Genomic DNA, 22,458 nt, shown 5'->3' on the forward strand with positions numbered 1-22,458 from the left:
CCACGACGCCGCGCAAAGGTAAACAACTTCGTCGGACTCTCACCTCCTTACTTTGCCGCTTCATGTCAAGCACCGACAGGCAGACAGTCGTTCCGCGTTGTTCCGCGTTGTCTCGCAGTATATCAAACTCGCCACTTCTCGTCGCTCACCGCCATCATTCCCCCGCTCCAGCGCCGCTTTCCTGCTCACAACTCCTTCTACTTCCAGACCTGTCGCGGGATGCGCGCGCACGCATGGAGTCTGTCTGATCGACGCGCGCGACCGAGAGAGAACAGAGGGAGTCGGGAGCGCGCGCACATTCCAGAGCTGTAACACACCACTCCACACTGCACGTTTCTCTCTCTCTCTCTCTCTCTCTCTCTCTCTCTCCTCCTCTTTTCTTTCTGTCTTTCTTTCTCCACTGCCGGGACACAGGAGCTGTGCTAAGGCGTGGGAAAGAGCTTACTGTATATCAGCGACCTCCGCTTGGTCAAATGTCCGCACCTCCAGATTACAAAAACAACTCACCAGGGTTCATTCAGACAAGTACAGTAACCATGACTGTGGTCGGTTTCCAGAATGCAAGGGAATAGGCCTCGAAACAACCCTGTGTGTAAAAGCCTTTGCTCTTAAAATGTCACATTAAACAGTAACAGCAACTCGGCCTCATTTCAAAACATGACTTCATTTAGTAACAGGCAAATGAAGTGAAAAGTTAACCAGTGACGCAATTTACAACAGTTCATTTAAACTAAAGTTAAAGGTCCAGCGTGTAAGAATTTGTGACATCTGACGACAAGACCGCAGATCACCCATTCATCTCCCAAACAAAGATACCAGAAAATACCAGAGAGCATGTTGTTGTATGCAATCTATGTGCTGTATGCAAATCTTTTTGCATACGGGATTTGCATAATGAGGTTCTACTTCAAAATGTTTAAAGGTGCCATTTGTAAGAATGTGGCCAAAAACGGTTACTACATTCAAATTCAAAATACCGAGGTCTTTTACGTTTTCTGACGTAACTGGCAACCCGTGGTTGCTCGGCAGCTGAGACTCAAAACAACAAAACATGATTTCAAAACATAAACATGATTTGCAGTCTGCAAAATATATATTTTTTTAATGCAAATATTTTGTCTGTACTGTTGTTGTTGGTGAGTTCAGTTTGTTATATGAACATTATTCCTGAGTCTCTGTGACATATTAGGAGGATTTTATGGCCAGTTGCTTTAGATTTATTACATAATGCACCTTTAAACATGGCAACACAATATGTACCCTAAATGAAGCTAGGCCTTTGACTAAGAACATATAACGTGCTTATTCTGAGATTATTTATATTTTTATATATATTTTTATGTATACTTAAACCAATAATTGGTTTTCATCAGCTTGAATCAACTTTATCAATGTGTCTGTTACCAACTGTAAGTAGTTTGTCCAAGCATTTTCCTTTTTTTTCAGTGCAGTAAAGGTGTCATCATCAGTTTAAAGAAAAATTAAAAAGCTATCATGTCTTTGGCTCTGCAGGGAGCTCAGGTGGAATAAACTTTAGCTTCATATATAAAAACACAACATCTAAACCTGAAAGTGGGGGCGCTGTTCAGCTACATTATAGATTTTTTATTTGTACTTTTGAGTCCCACAGCTTAGTACAAAATCAAAATGCTGCTATATCTCTATAGGAAAAGGCCCAAGATCCTACAGTCAGTGGATTTTAGTTATTCGTTTAAAGGGCTTTTTCCCCACAAAACCTATTTTGACATATTACTGAAATCCTGTCAGCTGATTCACTGTAATGTTGAGACCCTGGGTTGAGTGTCAGTTTGATTGCAATGGAACAAGGCTGATTGTACAGTAAGGTCCCTTTATCTTTATTAAGTCCCTGTCTGAGGAGATGACACATGCTTACATGCTTGAAAGGTGTCACAACAACAACAAGACAAGGCAAGTTAAGTTAAGGTTGTTTGAAGATTATGTCACACACACACAAAGACATGGCAGCATTTGATATCGTAAATCAGAAAAACAGAAGCAAAGGCAGCATAACACGTTGAGCCACAAATTGAAGAACAAAACCAAACATCTGTACAAGGTAGAAGAACACTGTGAGCTGGAACTGTGGGTTATACTTTTCAGACTTACTTTGTTTACCTTTAAATCCAGTCATGTCTGACTGTTTGTTTCAGGTACGTGGTGCATAAACTAAATATAGGAACATTTCTTTTTCATAGTACAAACACCTCACTGGCATGATTTGTTCTGATTGGGTCTAACTTCTAAAGTCACAGTCCTGTTGTGTTGGTAGTGTCTCACGATTCCTTTACATAACACACAGTGGGTCAGGTTTATCTATGAGCACATATGGCCTGAATACAATTTAGGTCACCGGCAGCTATACTTTATATACAATTGCCCTGGCTGGATATGGTTTTGAGATGTTCTCATCAATTTAATAACAGAATTATGCTGACATAATGAAAATATCTATATTCAATCTTTCAGTTGAATATTCTCCCTTTTCCAGGGAGTGACACTGTGTCATTTAACTCATGTGATGCAAAGCCATACATTACATGTTGTGTTTGACTCAGAACATAAAGCGAGGGAGTTTCCATTGAGTTCGGCGACAACGATACTGATTAAGAGAGAGTCGTCACATTTCCTCGGTGGCTGAGAACCTACATTGCAAAAATATCCGCCAATCACAGGAAACACAAGCCAGTTGAAGCGCGGGAAGACACTCTGTGAACTTAACTAGTGTGAATGTCAATGTCTTTTTTACAAGATGATGATTATGCATGGATCTAAAACTCAGGTTTTAACAACACATTTACATACATGTATATATATGCACATATTTACATATGCACATCATGTAAAAGTACGATATATGTGATATACACGTGACAAATAAATATGAGGAGCATAATGTAACCAGAAGGTACTAATTATTGATAGTTGCTGCACGAGGCTTAAGCAGATGGTGATCCATTTATTGTGACGTTTTTTGGTGAGATTTTGTTTTTCAGTCGCCTAGAGTCTAATCCCGTCTACATTTTTAATCATACAAAGCATGAAATATTGAACCCATTCTCTTCCAGAGCGCCAAGTCCTTCTGCCCTTTAAAATTGAAAATCAAGAGAACGTCATGAAACAAAGTCGGTAACACTTTAGATTAAGGAACACACCATTAACCAGGTGCTTACTAACATGCATATAAGTAGCATACTAGCCCTTTATTAGTAAATATTAAGCACGCATTAACAACTTATGTAGGAAAAATCTTAATTCATGTCATAATAGAGGTAGAATAAGATTATGTAGAATAAGGTGTTAATATGTGCTTAATGATCACTAATAAAGGGCTAGTATGCAACTTATTTATGTAAGTAAGCACCTAATTAATGGTGAATATGTGTTCCTTAATCTAAAGTGTTACCACAAAGTCATGTATATACTTCAGCCTATCACATCAAAGTTGTAATTTAACTTTTTTTAAAGGACGGAGAGAGATATTTATGGAAAAAAAAAGTGCAGTCCTGGAGCATTTCCTCTGGAGTTATTTGCCCTCACATTCCATGTGAGATGTGGTTGCCTGATATGTGAATTTCCTTTCACTATGTGAATTTAAAACTTTGCTCTCACAAGTACGATTGCACAAATGTGACATCGCAAGAAGACGTTTGACACAACATATTCCGTGTGTAATTCATAACAGTGTTAACAAATATCTCCAAATGCATCTGAATTCATGCTGTGTGTCCGTGTGTGCACATAAAGTTTGCATATGCCCGGTGTGTTTACCATTTCCAGCTTCCTGGATTATCTCCTAGCAACTGTGGGTCGGAAAAATGCTCTACTGTATGTCCACAGTCAGTGATCGTTCTCCTAAGAGTAGCCAGGTGGTCCCTATAGCAACACTTTAAACAACATTGAAAGACATAGGAAGAAGAAGGTAAAGACAAGGGAATCTTGTCAAACCAAAAATGGAAAGAGGAGAACACGAAGATGTGAGTGAGACGGTGCACAAAACAGCTCATATACAGGACTTTTCCTCTCTTTTAGAAAATGCATTTGTGATGTTTACATATGACCTTGTCAAAATCCTGTCTCTCATTATATTTTACTCTACATTCTATCAAGATGTGGGACATTCTAATGAACTACATTTGATTTAACAACACATGAGAGTACAGGGGTAACAGAGGTGTCGGTCTGTCGCTGCTGTGAGTTAGTGGTATGCAGCGTTACAGGAATGTGAGCTTTTTATTGTGCATGTCTCAGCCTGAGCTCAGCACAGCATCTGTGATATTTATTTACACACATTATTATATATACCTACTTAAATAAAAGAAAAGGGCTAATTCGATTGCTCGATGACATAATTCAAATGTTCTGATCACTATGAAACTTCTCTTCACATTTTTCAGAGCTTCTTTAAAACTGAAATGGACTTTTCAGGTAAGACATTTTGTCAAAAATGTCAATATTATTTGCAGATGCAGAATAAACAATAAAAATTACACTTCATGTGTTGACCACTCAGAATACTTATTCTTACAAGTCCTGAACTGACTTACATACTGAGGACGAAGCTGCTGCCATCTTGTGGCGAATAGAGGTATATGATTTTAAATAACGGCTCCACTGGATTAAACTGGAAAACAGCATAGTATAATATACTATCTATACTAAGTTTATACATATATATTATATATGTATATATGTATACATATACATATATATGTATACACACATATATATACATATACATATGTACACTCTTAGAAATAAAAGTAGAACCATATAAGGTTCTTCCACTTGTCCTCATAGGAGAACCCTTTTTGGCTCTAGGTAGAACCTTTATACCTTTTGGAGGGTTCCACCAAGAACCCCTTTAAAACCCTTTATTCAGGAAAGGGGTTTTAAAGGGTTCTCTGGATCAAGATGGTTCTTACTGGAACCATTAGTGTTACCAAGAACCCTTGAAAAACCCTTTCTTCGGGAAAGGGTTTTTCAGAAGCAAATGGTTCCAGGTAGAACCTCAGCCCTTGTAGAAGAACCCTTTTGGAACCCTCATATATTACTTTCAACTAGATAACACTGATGGTATAACTGTCACTGATGTTATTAATTTTTCAAACACTCCTCTATCCTCTCCCTGAAGTTTCTCCCATTTTTTCCTCCTGTCCAAGGGTTTATGTGGAGTGTTTCCCTGCTCAATAATGTGAGGGTCTAAGGGTAGAAGGTGTCCCTTGCTGTACAGACTGTAAAGCCCTTGATTTGAGAACCAGATAGTAATAACAAAACAGACTCTACTCTGATTGTATTCCAGCCCCACACATAAAACACTTTTTTTTTTTAGTTTATCTTCTGGTATTTTTACTTTGACGTGTGCAGTCAAAAATAAATAAATAGAAGACGTAACGAGAGCAGCGTACAAAGAAAGAGCAGCGAGCACCGACGTCTTTGTGGCGCTGCACCACTGAGTCGCTATACACTTCTGTCTCTGTTGCAGTGTGTTGCCACGGTGACGGAGGAAGACCAATGACCCTTTTATTATGTGGCCTCTTGCTACAAAGCCTCAATTTCTCTGGGCCATTATGGAAAGGCTTCCATTTTAATGGGAGTCAATCAACGGTTCTCTTACAATGTGCTGCAGGAGGCATTTGCAGTCACTTAATTACAGCCATGTGATTATGGGTGTTGTAGAAATGGTATGCAGATTTCTTTTGGTGTTTGGCTCGAGTTGTTAATTCTTTCACAGCTCAAAGCTATGATGTAAATCATCATGATAATATAGATATATGCAGCTTGTAAGGACATTATCCTTCGGTCTTTCTTCTTCAATAGTATTAGTATTATGCAGAAAGTGATGAATCTGAACCTGCTGTTTTTTTTCACATACTGGGACGTCCTTGAATTTTCATATCCACAATTTTTTTCACATTTTGCACGATTTGCACATCGTTTCACAATTGTTGCACTCACTGTGATACTACAGTGACACAAACGCACAAAGTTGTTCTTTTCGTTTATCTCCACAGTCACGTTTTCATGATCTGTGGGAGTGAGAAAGCAGCTGCAGTGTGTGTGTGTGTAAGTGAGTGAGTGTGTGTGTGTGCTACATTTCACACGTTTGAGCGAAGTGATAAAAATCACTGTTATCATTTTACTTATGTTGTTCATAAAAGTAAAGACTAAATTTTCCATCTAAAAACTAAAAATGTGTTTTTACTCACTTGTAAACACAATGCAATCTAATGCTACGTCTTCAATAACATCTCAGATAAAAACATTAACATTATAACTACTAGAAAAACAGCTATTTCCTTACATAGAAGCTGGACAGGTGAACTGCAGGAACACAGTTTTCCTTTAGACTACCATGGTGAAGTTAGTTTTAGGTTGAATGTTGAAAAGTCAGCATTCACTCCAGATCCTGGATTTCACTGAGGGACAACTATTCCTGTTGGGTTAAGAGATAACAGTGACCTTGATTGCAATAACTTACATGTTATATAAAATGTACAACATTTCTATTGTCAGTTTGTTTTTCGAGATTTGTAAAAGTTTTTCCCGTTTTGTGATAATGGTTTGCACAGTAGAACACTGGTAAATGATCATTTTACTGTCAAAAATAATAGATACAATTTGAATATTAATAAGAGATGTGAATATTGCATTAAGACAATTTGGCATTGGGTGAAATACATTGTTTTACATGAAATGACTTTTTTAGTTTTGAGTTTTAAGTATCAAAATCAACAAAAAAAAAAATTGCAAATCAACTAAAATAAATTGTGATACAATGATAGGGCCACCTTACATGGAAGCTATTGAAAACATACTAAAATGATAAAAGCCAGTAAAATGAGGTGTGCGCTGCCTTTTCCTGTGTAATGAAACAATTTGGCACATAATTTAAGTCATTAAGTCAGATGACAGACACTATTAAAAAAAAGGATTGTTTGGGAATATTGTTAATCAAGTAAAGTAAAAAACAACAAAAAAAATCTTATATAATCTAATAACAAGAGGTGTGGTCTGTTTGTCTTGGTTGGAAACAATTTGGCATTGTTTTTGGAGTCACTGACTTTGAAACATCCAACCTAAATCTAACTTCAACATGGTTTTGTATGTCAGGAGTGGGTGAGGACTGATGAAGTGCTGCTGCTGCTGCTGGTCCACCCTCCTCCTCCTACTCCTCCACCTCCTCCTCCTCCTCCTCCTCCTCCTCCTCCTCCTCCTCCTCCTCCTCCTCCACCTCCGCAGCAGCAGCAGCAGCATCAGTATCAGTACCAGCAAGATGGTAGCAGCGCACACTTCCTCACATTCATCGGAATCTGCCGAGTGGATTATTTGTCTGGACAAGAGGTACGGTTCATGTCTCTGTCGTGGTCTTACTGCTCTTTTATAAACAAAGGCATTTGTATTGTGTCGATTTTCTCAGCAGACTTTGGGCGTTGTTGTGCTTAATTAAACACACTGATGTGCACTCAGTAGTTCTGATTTCCTGTTTGAATCATGAGTGAGGTACAGTAACAGACATGTGGACACAAGCTCATATTAGCATGATTAGCCCTGACCTCATTTGTTTGTGTCTTGTATTTGAAAAAGTTGAGAGCCAGTGAAATGTTGCAACGAAGTTGATCACAGTTAAACAGCATATTAAGAGAGTTTGATCTATGTTTGAATGGTTTATTTACATTTAAAACTGCTGTTCGTTTAACTAACACTATTATATTTAACTAGTATTAATATTGTTATGAAAATAACTTGTCCAACAGTGCTTAAATACATTCGTTTTTTGCCTGTTCCTCATTTCTCTCCCCTATATATACGGCTGCACCTCACTGAGTCTGATAACAACACAGATTTGCTCCTGTTAAAATGGATATTAGTTTAAAGGGTTTCTCTCTAAGTGCTGATACTAACGTTTTCGCCCATTGGCATGATATTATTACATTCAGAGCCTTGCACTATATGAGTTCATTTGCTTTTATTTAATGTGATTCTACTCAGGTGGACGTCAAGTAAAAGTTTCAGGAAAAATATTGTATACTGCTCCCATTTAATCAAGGAATTATATCATTAGGATCATCAGCGGTGCTGATTATAAACCACTACATTATATATTAAATGTCATGTGTCTGTTCCAGGAACTGTTTTTAATGACCTGATTTTGCCAAGCCCTACTACGTCCCGATCACTATATACTGACGGATGCAGAACAGAACTAAATTGTGTATCACTGTGTACATCATATGCACATAAAAAAACTATTTCTATTGCGAGAGGTATTCTGCTTTCTGTTCCAAATGTCTGCACAGAAATGTGAAACATGGGCGTCTGTACATTATGCTCTTGAAGCTTACTCACTAAATGCTTTTCAACTTTTAATCAAAAAGAACTGGGGGCAGATTCTCTAAGATGCTTCTGTTTTTAGACGAGTGGGATATCATAACATTTATACAACTTTCTGTCTGTGCACGGTGATGTTTAATTTGGGCTGTTCCTGGTCTCCAATAAAAAAAGAGGTCCTTAACCTCAAAGGGACTTGTTCTTGGTTAAATAAGGGTGAAATAAAAACAAACAAAGGGACAGCATATGTTAACAGTTTCATCACATGTACAGACAGATGTTGTGGAAAAGGGCCTCTTAAGATACACGGGATGAAACGAGGTGGGTCCAAAGGTCCAAAGTACATTATCTATAAACAGCAAACTGTGCCAGATGTGTTTACACAGTAATATCCTCTGGTTCGTCATAGGCCTTTGGTTTCCTAGCAAATCGCTGGCGTGTGCGACAGACGTCACCCTGTTGCAGTGAAATGCTGCAATTAAAAATACAATAGTTTGTGCACATGTGCGTTTACTTGATTCCTGCAAGTAATCAATGAATTCTGCAAACACCAAGGAGCTCACAGGTTGTAAATGTGCATAGTAGATGCAGAAATGTATATCTGATAATGCACCATGAAGGTTTTTGTTTGTTCGTTGGTTTCTAAAATAGAAATGTTGCCTTCTGTTTTTGAAACTGCGGCTCCCACACAACATCTCTCTGTTGTTGTTTTTTCAGCACACTGTGCTTCAGTTAAGAGCACAGACGTCTCCCTTTATCTCAACATGGAGTTGAGATGAGACCAAGGACTCTCACTCGTTACACATGGCTGTATGTTTGATTATAGCAAGGAGATAATACTCGCGCTGCGACGAGTCAAAAGGTTGCGGGGGAAAACAGAAGGAGAAGTCATTTGCTCTGACCGCAGCAGAGGACATAATGTTTTACAATAAATCGTTTTCAGAGTCACATTAAGCCAGAGGGACCACTGGCAATGGTGAAGCAAAAGTTTCTGAATTATTGATGCGTGGGTTTTCTGTTGGTGCAAAAACACATATAATTGATTTGAATCTTTAACCTCAGACTTGTGGAAAGTCGTTTTCTGTCCACTTAGATGTAAAAACCACAAAATAACTAGTTTTCTACAACTTTCACTCAAGTCATATCATTGAGTCCAGTTATTCCATGTGCATGCATGTTTTTGGCATGTGTGCTGAATATTGACCCTTTTTCTTCACCCCCAGACCTGCAGAGCGCACTGGACACGATGTTGACGTAATCCTTGCACGTCTGAAGAATGTGAAGGCCTTTGAGAGATTCCATCATGGCTTGCTGCAGCAGATTTGCCTGTGTGGATTCTATGAGTGCTTAGAGAAAGGCATCACCTGTAGGTCAAAACACACACACACGCAAGCTGTTGCATGTCTGAACATGAAATATTTCAAATATGATAAAAAAGGATATTAGATCAATTGGAAACTCTAAATTGAGTGTGTGAGTGGATGGTTGTTGTGAACCCTACCTATCACCCTATGTCAGATGAGATTGGAACAGGCACAAAAAGGATGGATGGATGATAAAAAGGATGTTTGTTTTTTTTAACCATATTGATTTAAAAAAAAAAAGAAAAAAAATGTGCTTTGCCTTTTCAGTATATCGCCAAGGAGATATTGGCACCAATTGGTATGCTGTCCTGTCTGGTTCCCTGGATGTTAAAGTGTCCGAGACATCAAGTTATCAGGTACAACTGAAGCATTGTTATTACACAGTGTCCCAGTTTTCATGGAATATGGAATAGGAAAGAACAATAAAGGAAATCACCCTTGAACCTATTAGTGTGTCACATTTTTTTTTTTTTTGCAAAAATGTGAATTACTTTATTAGTAACGCACAATTTGAAATTCACACATGCAAATTAATCTGCATTCAAGCTTGTAAAAAGTGTGTGGATTTGAATAAACCTTTCACTGATGACTTTGGAGGACACTGCTGCTCTACATAGACTGGAGTGTATGTACTGTATGCACTGTTTTTCAAGTGTAGCACATACTTCTTTGGAAGAATTAGGACATTATATTTTTGTCCTAATTCATGAATGCATGATCCTAATGCGGTGGACTACCCACCTCTGCCTCTTCCTGTCACAGGATGCAGTTACGATATGCACACTGGGGACTGGCACGGCTTTTGGAGAATCCATCCTGGATAACACTCCCAGACGTGCCACCATCGTCACGCGGGAATCCAGCGAGCTCCTGCGCATCGGACAGAGGGAGTTCAGGTCTCTGTGGGAGGTGAGCAGCAACTCTGTGTTTGCTTCATTTGCAGATGAATTCTGATGGAAACGAAAAGGACGGATTACCAAATAATACATTTGAAGGCTGTTTGTTTTTATCTGTTTAACTGACACAAACAAAAACAATTCTGCTGGAGTAAACAGCCATACAGAACCAATTATAACAACAGATTACATATATATATATATTTAAAATGATCATTGCAAAAGTTTGTGGATTAGTGGGATGATGAAGGTTATAGAGATAATTAAACTGTAACTCTGTGGCCTCATCTAAGCAACTTGGTTTATTGGGATGTAAGAGGTTTACTGCTTTTGACCAGTAGATGGCAGTGCAGTGCTGAAGAGGAACTGTCACTGTGGGCTGTTATTGCCAGGGTCAGATCATAAGCTTACAAAGTTATACTGAAGAATATGTGACTGTGCCAGGACAAATAACTAAATATAACTGAGTGTGACAAGATACTGGAGAAGCAACCTTTCTGTGGCACAAGGCTCAGAGCACTGAAACTGCTTTATAAACTCAATTTTCCCCTGCACTTGTCAATTTTAACTTCAATTATATTTTAGTTTTCTCTAAAGGAAGACAATACAGTTCTTTCTCAGATCTTTCTGTGTAATTATAATGCACCTCCTGAGCCACACTTCTCTCACCTCTCATGTGGAGGCTGCTGGTAGATGTTAAAGCCTCCCTTCTCTCCCAGCTCCCTCTGTGTAATGGGCTCGTTTCCTGAGAGACACTGCCCATTTCCTCTGGGACTGAGGGGCACTAGAGCCATGACTAGAGCGGGTTATATTAGGACCTGTGTGTCTGTCTCAGTGCACTGGTCAGTTTCTGTTTGATGGGATACATAACTCTGGTGGGACGATCACTTTGGAAACATTACTGCCCTGGGGCAACCTCTTCACTAAGGTTGGTTCCAGATGAGGCTTTTATGGCTTATGATCTCAGTGTCCAGATTGTTATATGTTGTCTCCTCAGATCTTTGTACCCAGATGATCTGGGGACACTACTTTAGAAAACATCTGGTTTGGGTTACTGTTTTATTTCTGCTGTGTGGATATGAAGAAGCAAAATTGTGCATATGTGTTTACATAAGTGTGATATGGAAAGATGGCATCCAGTGCCATGGAAAATTTACTTCTTTTTTTTTTTAATATTATGGTATTCTATACCCTTAAAAAATAAAAATAAAATAATAATAATTCAATTTTGATCTTCTCTGGATTCATCAACAAGTCATTCAACACCTATTTAAATGACATAATCACTCTGTCTCTCTACGTAAAAGCCATGATGTCAACACATGACAGTACCAGCATCGATACATGGATCCTCTGTCATTAGATGTGCTGATCTGGCTGTGACTCACAGGTCTCACGTAGAGCTATCGAGCCAGAATTCAAATAATCAGCTTGTTGACAGATAATCATTACAATCACTCCCACTTTTTCCACAATTCGTTGTACTTACAGCAGTTTTGATATATGATTCGGCACCGTGGTGCAATGCAGAAAATCAGCTGATGTGCAGTATGTTGTTGTGACTGGCAGCATTAGACTTCAGATTGTTTCTCGCCACTGCTTTATGTCCTGCAGTGACTCTACTGCCTCCAACATCCTCTAGCCCTTCTATTTCCTACATGGCTTTCTGGCTGAGTTTAAATCCTGCACACAATCCTGGATTTATTAAAGCTGAATTTCAACCGTCTTCCTTAAATTCTTAAAAGCAGAGTGAACGGAGAAACTGTAGGAAGGAGTGATATTGATGGAAATGTACCATCACACAATTTCACCTCCTCTGTGTTCACTGTGGCCGAGAACTTTTACAAAACTATATACAAGAGTGAGCACATGAATGCCCCAATGAACCAATGAATGCTATTTTTTATTCATGGATGCCCATGTCAATTATTCAATGTACATCTCTCTCCTATATATAGAAATATATATATATATATATATATGTATACACGTATATATATATTTATATATACGTGTATGTGTGTGTGTGTGTGTCAGTGGTTTTCTACAGTTTACAGTCATTGCACTAATTTGTTTCAGTGTCGTTTGAATGTGACTGTGATTCATGACACAGATGAAAGGACTTGACTTTCATGAGATGTCTGTGTGGACATCACTCATGCATCTGGCTGCAACCTTTCCCTCAGCGCTACCGACTGCCACATCCACAATGACGAGGGATTTCGTGCAGCTTCGCACGTGACAGACTCTGCATTGTGTCACTAAGGCTTGTTAGTTTAACACAGCAGACATGAGACAAGCTCTGCTCAGTGCACGCACACACACACACACACACACAAACACACACACACGCACAGACATGCTGACTGAGGCTTGTTCATCAATCTGCTCTTCCCTTTGTTTCTGGCCTCTGATGGTCACTGTGATTGAAACAACATCAGTGTCATTTTTGTCGAAAAGTTTGACTTTATTTAAAAGGGGCATATTATGCAAAATCAACTTTTTAATAATTTTAATCCTTATATTTGGGACTGTGGAGGCCCCATCAGTCAGTGTGAAAAAAGATGACTCATTCATGTTTTTGTGGTCCTCTTCAGTCTAAGTACAGGAGATGAAACACGTGATGTTGACTTCCGGGCTCATTGGGACGTCACAAGACGCTAAATTCTTGGAATTGTTGTCTTGCGGAGCTCCGCTTTGTCCGTAAAACATGTGAGAGTGCTGGCAAGGGCAACGGTATCCAAAAACCGGATGTCCGCAAAGTCTGCAATATTCTATTCTTGGCTCCACAGTGCAGCACAGAGTTCTACACAAACTTCCAGCCTCAGAGGATTTATCTGTCCAGTGGATACATGTTTATATGATGGCAATGTGCCTGCTTGAGCCTGCAAATAATCACTTTTCCAAATGCTAACTTCTGTTAGCTCCCAGTAGCCTCTGTGGCTGATGTCATTTCCTGTCCCTTAAAGGGACACTGTGTAGTATTTATGGGTTTATAAAACCCAAAATCCACTTTTTTATACATATTATGTGCTCCTGCATTGTCTAGTCGCTGTATAATAGTTTTTGTTTCATTTTCGTAGTGTTTCAAAAAGTCATGTAAAATAACATGGTCGCGGGCCGCGGTTGCATAGCCACTGTTAGCAGCGAGAACGCCATGTTTCTACCGGAGCCTGTAAGGACAAACGCGAGAGAACAAATCAAGCATCTCTTTACTTGTGGCGGAAGTCCCGCCTCCTCTCTCTCCGCTTCGTCTGCTCCGGCCGCGGTAGCCGTAGCAGACGACATGAACCCATAAATACTACACAGTGTCCCTTTAAGGGACAGGAAATGACATCAGCCACAGAGGCTACTGGGAGCTAACAGTAGTTAGCATTTGGAAAATGCTCGCCCTCTCCCTCACCTCACGAACCTCATCTGCTGACACGGAGAAAGACGACGAGGACGACATTTGACCGGCTGAGGACACGTAGCGCTCAGGAAAGGGAGGGGGAGAGCAGAGGCAGTTCTTTGTTGTAAATTTCACTATAAACTACTTACTTTACCTTTAAGTTTCGTTTTACTTTTTTTTTAAGGTGGACCTAAAGAGTTACTATTAAACAGAGCGTTCTGAAAAGGATTGTTTTGGCAGGGTGATTGAACTGCTATGTTGCTTCACCATTATGGTATTTTGACCAAAGCATGTCACAGACATGTTCATAAGGACACCAGGGATCAAGTTTAACTTGGATAAATAGGTTATAATATGTCCCCTTTAAACTATTATGCCGTTTTTCCACTATATTACGTCCTCTACACGGTTTCGGTTGGTTTTCATCACAGCACGGCTGCATGAAACTGCCGTGACTTCATTTTACACGCGACACACAAAGACTAGTGACTTGTAAAGCAGTAGTTTTCAGTGTACTGAATCATTAGAATCAGTTCATTAAAAATATTTCTTCTGTACTCCCTGCATGACTAGAGCACAGACTCAGTCTGACACAGTCACTGAACACAGCGGCAGGGTTTGTGATGCCATCGTGACCGCCTGCTTTCAGCAGTGCTGTGGCTAAATACACCAGACTCCTCTGTTAAATAATGAGATTTTAGACATTTCCTTGCTAAATGTTGGAGATTAATCCACATTTTCAGGATTGTGAAGTCTTTTTAACTGATTGACAGTTCGGCATTGTTTTGATTCTTGTTCACTCTGACCAATCAGTGCACGTCAGTCTGACGGCGCCACATCGCTTGGAATCTCGCCAGAGCAGATACATAAAAAGTACCAGGTACTATTGCTAATGGAAAAGCAAATTAACCGCGTTGTGCCGAGGCGAGTTGAGTCATGCCAGTGGAAACTAGTGTTGTGTCGGTCATGAGTCATTTGAGTGAACGAACTGACTGGGATCACTTCATGAACTGATTCGTTCCTTTCTTAGTTCAGTTGAGCTCAGCAGCGAGCGTGGCGGCTGGGAGTGGAACTGCCGCGTTCTGTGAATCACTCGTGAAGTCATTCGCAGACGCCGTCACTCACTCGTGAATCTTTGGCAAACGACGCCAGCCAACGTGCGCCAAGTTGGGAGGGAGTGACTAGTGAGAAGAACTGTGTCTGCCGTGCTGCTGTGATTCGTTCGCGCTGTCAGACACTGACTCAGTCATGATTCGCGAACGAACTGACACATAGAGAGCTGGTGAACTGTGGCTGTGGACGTGAATCTTGCGAACGAACTGACACACAGAGAGCTGGTGAACTCTGGCTGAGCACATGAATCTCGTCCGCGCTGTCACTCACTCTATGACCCGTGGCATGAACATACTGCACTCAGGGAGGAGGTGAGTCACGTAACAGGGCACTGGGCTCCTGCTTCGCACTGAACGATTTGGTGAACGAATCTTTTGAACAAATCATTTTAATGAACTGATTCAAGTGATTCAGTGCACTCAAATGAACTGGCGATCCCATTACTAGTGGAAACACACCATTACACTCACATCAGTGAACATGTGGCCTGAACAGGAAACCTTACTGTTGAGTATCAGCTGTAAGAAACTACACATTATGAATTGTTGCGTCGCATGTGTGCGGCACATGCTTTGAATACTATACCTCAGATGCATGTGGCTGTACTGTACTGTATGGATGCAAGAATGTGTGTTGTTGCTTGGAGCATATCTGTTGGGTGCTGCGTGCTGAAAACACGGGAAGGGGGTCAGCCAGTGGAAAGCCAGGAAAGTGATGAACAGGAAGTGGCAGGGACACAGTATGCCCTCTGGTTGTCTCAGGATTGGGTGGGTGGAGGAGGTCGGGAAATAAGACCACATTAATTCTCCGGTCTGTCGTTGGCAGATATGTACACGACAACAACCGGGAGATTGAATGAAAAATATTTGTGCTTTATTCCCTTATCTCTCTTCTCCAATCTGTTGCTTAATCAAAAGCCTGGGTTGTGAACTCCAGCCCGTAAAACACAACAGATTTAATAAAAGCCTCAACGAGTCCATTTGTTGTCAAACCACTTAACCCCAGACTGGAAAATCTCACCAACTATTGAAGATTAAGCCATCAAATTTTCTAACAGGCATTCATGGTATCAGGAGCACAAATCATACAGAAACTCTTCCATGAGACAGACATTTGTGGTACGGAGTAAAAATAACAAGGAAACAAGGATGAAGGGATATGCATTCATGTTCCAGTGCTTATATTTGTCTCTGTTCCACATCAAATATAATTCATCATATTAAACTGCCTGTTCAATACAAACCCAGACTCAATCAAATTCAAGATGGCGAATGTCAAATCCTTAAAATGTGAAACTAAACATCACATGGTTTCCCCCAAAATTACAGAAGTTTTGGTGTGTTCCGTCAGTCTGGAGTCGGTCACATTAACACCTGCTCCATCTTAGTTTTTTCTCTCAGTTTCTTATAGCTACCTCTTTATTGTGCATCTATACAGTATATTCTGAAGATTTCATTTTAAAGCCAAGTTTTTGAAATATGCATACAAATAAAACAATATTTTGACAGACAGGCTTCTCTTCCAGACAAAGCAAAAGCTCAGATAAGAGGGATACAATGTTTGTTTGTTTCTTCATTTAAAGGTGCCATATGTAAGAATGTGGCCAAAAACAGTTACTACATTCAAATTCAAAATACCGAGGTCTTTTAGGTTTCGTTTTCTGGCGTAACTGGCAACCCGTGTTTGCTCGGCAGATGAGACTCTACTGACTGCAATGATTGGTAGACGGCGGTAGGTGGCGCCACATGCCAAAACATGATTTCAAAACATAAACATGATTTACAGTCTGCAAAATATATTTTTTTAATGCAAATATTTTGTCTGTACTGTTGTTGTTGGTGAGTTCAGTTTGTTATATGAACATTATTCCTGAGTCTCTGTGACATATTAGGAGGATTTTATGGCCAGTTGCTTTAGATTTATTACATAATGCACCTTTAACCAGAATGTACAAATCTATAAGATATGAATCTATTTTACAAAAGAGAGAACATGAGTCATTCAAAAATTAGCTTTTAAATTGTACCAGAGAGACAGTATGTTTACATTACATTTACATTTTAGAGATGTTTGATTTGGGGGATTTTTTTTTTTCAAGCTGGAAAATGATTATCTTGTTAAATGCATTTGGAAAGTAACAAAGTTAAAGATAAGACTCCATCTGGTCTCTGTCCTTGAGAGGAAGAGCCTCAGTGATAGGAACACGATACTGGATGTTTCCATTTGTACATCTAAGGGTTGGACTTGGTTCAAAAAAAAAAAATGATAACGGCTAAAAAGAGCTTTAAGACACAGAAAGAAGCAATGTGTAAGATTTCTTCACATCCTGAGTGACTGACCTAGCTCTGCTTTATCACTTGCTTTGTAAAAGTGGCCCAACTGAAAAATGGGAGAGAGAGAGAGAGAGCAATAGAGAGAGAGAGGGAGAGAGCTCTCCTCTGTGCTCACTGACTGAGTGGCGTAATCACCTAGCAACTGCTGCTGCTCAGAAGAAGTCACTGTGGCACTCTGCTGCTCGGACGCAGTGAGGCTGCTCAGTGGCGTGCACTCTGATGTGATGGGGCTTCTCCATCACGCCGGACCCACGCTGTATATAAACCCTGACTTTTTTTACGACACTCTCGGAATCTTAGATTTTTTTGGGATTTTACATGCTTGGAAGTGTTCGTCAATGCCAGGATTAAGAGGGTGTGCAGGATCTTCCAGTCACTGACAACAATAATAAACTGCATGGGACGGTGGGGAGGATCTCTGTAGGTAATATTTCTCAAACTTTTTTTAAACAGTGCAAGACTTTTGATTCTTCAGAGATACTGTGGTAGATTTAAGTTGAAAACACCTGAAATGTTCTTTCTGAAAGGAAAAGGCACCAGAATGTGTTTCTCAGTACTCCAATGTAGCTTTTACGTTGTGATTATTACATATTTTATTTAGAAAGTAGAGTGAAACTCCCCCCCCCCCCCCCCAAATGTTTCCCAAGTGGCCTGTAAGAGTTCGGAATAATCGCTGCGCGCTTTGTGAACAATTCGTACAGCGTTTTTTTATGTAATCTGGACCTGAATTATTTAAAATACAAGAAAGCGTTCATGCACAATGATGCTCACAATGCCATAATGTGTTTGTGCCCGAGCATGAAATTCTGAGGAGCTTGCACTGCACTGGAAATGCACTGAAATGACCTGATATCTTCACTGATCTGTTGTAACGGGCCCGAGATGAGGCTGCACTCATAAACGCTTTTACCGAAAAAAGCAACCATCTGAACCGCACAGAGATAAGGCCGTGTGTGCTCGTCACGCCATACTCACACAGTCTTTACATTGTTTTTATAGGCTAAAACTGTCACATTCTCAGTACAGGATGATGATCGGGCATAATATTCTGCTGCTGCAAACGGTGAAGTCACTGTGGCAGAGCAAAAATAAGCACAGCAGCTGAATACGCTTCAACAAAATGGGGCATCTTTTATCTCAGAAATGACTAAATGTTGGTTTTATGTACGTGAAATTCTCAAAACACTCATATCGCTGTTTCTATTTACTTACATATGCCTGATTATCAGTGCCAGAAAACAGCATTTCCAGTGTATATCGGTACATTTTTAATAATTATTTGCAGAGAAATTAAGTGTTCAGAATTTATAAATTTAGTGTTTAGTTGTCCAGGAAATGCTTCCCCTTGGAGTTTTTGTATAGTCATAATTCCCATTGGTTTTTTTCCAGTGTGTTTTCATCTTGCAGTTTGATGTGGACGGATCTTTGATGAAAAGAGAGACACATTTAGAATTTAGCTATTTGCTGGTTTCTAAATTAAAGATGTATTGGTGCTCCAGCTTTGGTATTACCTCTTTTACAAGTGAGGAGATTATGTGTGTCTGCTAATTAAGGGATGTGTCGATTCAATTCCATTTATGTTTTGGGATTTGTTTCAGACAGGTTTCACGTTCAATAATATCAGTCAGTCAGTAAATCATTCATGAAGGCTTTAATAATCCCACTTGAAGCAGCTGATCATAATCTTGTTATGTGACAGATTCCATTTATAAACACAACACATTTGTCATTTGTCGAATAGATCCAGATGCTTTAATCTGGGTGACTGTTGTGCTTGCTGCGTGGTTGTCAGATTGTGAAGGATTATTCGACTAACTAGAATAAGCATAAAGGTTTATCTTATCCGTTGCTTTGTGTGTTCAGAAGACTGTGGATATTATGCACGGAGATGTTTTACGACTCCTTGTGGAGATTGTTTCTCACACTTGTCGGTAAATGCCAATGTGCAGTTACACTTTGGAATCCTAAAAAGCTACAAAGAAACGATGCACTGCGCTGTGTTCTCTCCATAGCTGCAGATAAAAGATTATAAGGAAGTGTTTGGCAGTGTTATGGTTATAGATGACAGGCTACAGGGAAGCAGTGGCACAGATTACAACCAGTGGACTTTTATTATGACATGAAGTATTGCCACACATATTTGAATTAGCATTCCAAAAGCAGATGTCGTTTTCTGATGTCTTAAAGAAATGCAGTTATTTACTTTCCTGCTTAAGCTATGAGAAGACTAATACTCCAAAGTCTGACAATCATCCCATCTAACTCCTGAAGGGTATTTATATCCCAAATAACTGAATCATTACGTTTCGTTTTTTTGTTATTTCCATCATTATTAAGATAAGAGAGACATTTAAAGAAGTGTGTCGTTTATGTTAAAATGTAAATGCAAAATTTATTAAAATATAAACGTAAAAAATCACATTGGTACAGCTATATTTAATAGCAAAAAATGCAAAATGGTAATTTCCTCCAGCCTTTGAATTTAAATCTTCTCAGACAGACTACAGATTTTTCACCAATGAACATAATCGAACTCTCGTCTTTACAGATTAATAATTCCTGCCCACAAAATAAGACAAATTGCGCAGAATTCAAATTGGAAATTCCCAAAACCCACAGAGCATCTCTTATTTATTAAATGTTCAAAACATCAAATAAAATCATTAGAATTTAGAAGATTAAACTATAGAGTTTGCCACACTTAGAAAATACTTAATCACTGATCAATTATCTATTTATTTTCTGTTTTTGACAAATACACAATTAAAAGAGTACAAAAAAAGATAAAATACACTAATATAAAGGTAAACTGAAGTCGCAAAAGACTGTGGTTGTAAAAGTTGCTAATTATGTTTCAGTGACATCATTACTAACAAAATATAGTGCTTTTCACACAGCTGACAATGTTACTAATCCTCTAATGTTACTAAAACGACTCCCCCAACACACACACACACACACACACACACACACACACACACACACACACACACACACACACACACACACACACACACACACACACACACACACACACACACACACACACACACACGATTCAACTCCTCAGGTAGCACGGCTTTATTAGTTCAGAGGGGATGAGTTAATTTGTTGTGTTGCAGTTTAAGTGCTCCTCCCTAATCCTAAACCCTTAAACTGTGTATAAATACACACTGGTGTGTTGACTCCGACATGATCACATCTGCTGCAATGATCGACTCTGAATAATTAATTAATCGGTTGTTTCCATAAAAAGCTGAGCCATTTCCATAATCTGAGGATGTTGGTATCATTCTTGCATTTTTCAGGATAGACACCTGAATATATATCTTTAAAATTGCTTATTAATCAAAGGGGGGGGGGGGGGACCTGTGTGCCCCACAGGAGTTCACTAAAGTGATTAACTGACCATAGAGGGTGGAATTAGATTTAAAACATGACCTCTGAGAACACGTCACCATTCAGGAACAAATGGCTGGGGAGTTTGGCTTAGTCGCTTAGTCTCCTTTGATAACAATATAGTTAGCCAGAGGGAATAGTCGCTCACTTAGTGGTCCTTAATCAGCTTTTTATTGACCTATAGATCAGAGCGTCTGTGGCACATAATCAGTCTTTGATTGTCTTTAACCACAGAAACATACAATGAGACAAAATAGTTGACAAATACAATACATTTTAAAAAATAATCTTGTATGTTCACAGTCATGTTAACCCTTAGTGCTCATTAAGCGGCTCTGTGCCACAGGTGCTCGCATGGTAAATTGCTGTGGGAATAATACCCAACTCCTTATATGGACATCCTGGGGGTCTGTGTTCATAGATCACATATTCAGGCTTTAAATTATTATTATTTTTTTTTGTCTTTATGTGTGGTTGAGTCAAAGTTATGATTCATTTTATATCACATTTTAGTCGTGATATAAAACAGAAATATAATTGAGCAGAAGTCTCAAAATCTTTCTTTTTGTTCATAAAAACAAAGCAAGTGAACTTTGAACTGTGACGTATTTCCAAATTTCACAAATTCCGATTTGAACCTTTTTGCGTATGTGTATTAATCATCAGATTAGGTTGTGCTAAAAAAAAGGATATAAGACAGACTCATGAAACATTGCAGTAAAGCTGTGTCAATGATGTGAGACCAATTTATTATAACTAGCAGTTATTATCAAAATAGTGATATTTAAGCGGTACAGAAAAAAGATGAACAAATGTTTTGTGGCAAATTGTCATCCCATTGTGTTTAGACGCTGCAACACAGTGCGTTTTCACAGGTTTTATGAAGGATGTTGTTGCAGTTAAGCATCAGCCTCATTCACCTCATTTAAATGTGTTTATATACGTGTCTGTAGATATGTGAGTACAGGAGTGCCTCGTGTTTCTGTGGTTTGCAGAAACGTAGAATGGCAACATATGATATTGGTGAACTTCACCTTTGACCTCCCAGCCCGGGGATGTTGACATTTCTTCATGGCTCACTGGCTATGTAGTGGATTTACCTCATTATGCATCAGCGTCGCGAGCAGAAACACAACATGAGATTACGAGTGCGAGTACAGTGCGGATGTTCGTTGCGTAACATCCGCGATGCTTCACGGGAGCAGTAATTGTATTAGACATGTACAGTTGTACTTTAATGCTCGGGGACTCTCTGCGTCTCGTAGGACGTTAAGTAAGGACTTTTTTGATGAACTGCATCTACTCAAATTTTAAAGAAGAGACAAATAATTGTTGAAAGCAATTAAAGATGAAAAAAATGAAAGTGAGAAAAACAGACCATTTACAGACTCATCTTTGTAGTTATTTCTCACTGAACCTTTAAGTTATTTTCCAAATGGCCTTGTCGTCCTTACTTCTCTGACTTAGGTTGCTTTCACACCTACAGCATTTGGTGCGCACCAAACGTGTCCCTGGGTTTCAGTTCATTTGCGTAGGTCTGAATGTAATCTCGATACTTTGGTGCGCACCAAATCAACCAGACCACCCCTTCAGGCAGGTCTCGGACCGCTTTA

General features: G+C 39.3%; 1 protein-coding gene and 1 long non-coding RNA gene across 3 annotated transcripts in view; one reads left to right on the forward strand and one right to left on the reverse strand.

Moving 5' to 3' along the window:
* Positions 1 to 6,261: 6,261 nt before the first annotated feature.
* On the reverse strand, positions 6,262 to 11,333 carry LOC310943143. Its single transcript, XR_014593109.1, has 4 exons — positions 11,279 to 11,333; positions 10,455 to 10,663; positions 9,575 to 9,713; positions 6,262 to 6,454 (listed from the first exon to the last, which is right to left on the reverse strand). It is a non-coding gene; the product is annotated as an uncharacterized lncRNA (long non-coding RNA).
* A 131-nt stretch (positions 11,334 to 11,464) lies between these two features.
* Positions 11,465 to 22,458, forward strand: part of rapgef4a (Rap guanine nucleotide exchange factor 4a) — a 35,954-nt gene continuing 24,960 nt past the window's right edge. For both annotated transcript variants that reach the window (XM_083908668.1, XM_083908669.1), the window contains exon 1: positions 11,465 to 11,537. The gene's annotated coding sequence lies outside the window, so the exon portion shown is untranslated. The remainder of the gene's footprint in view (positions 11,538 to 22,458) is intronic.

The sequence above is a fragment of the Microchirus variegatus genome (assembly GCF_963457635.1).
Source record: "Microchirus variegatus genome assembly, chromosome: 22".
NCBI classification, from domain to species: Eukaryota; Metazoa; Chordata; class Actinopteri; order Pleuronectiformes; family Soleidae; genus Microchirus; species Microchirus variegatus.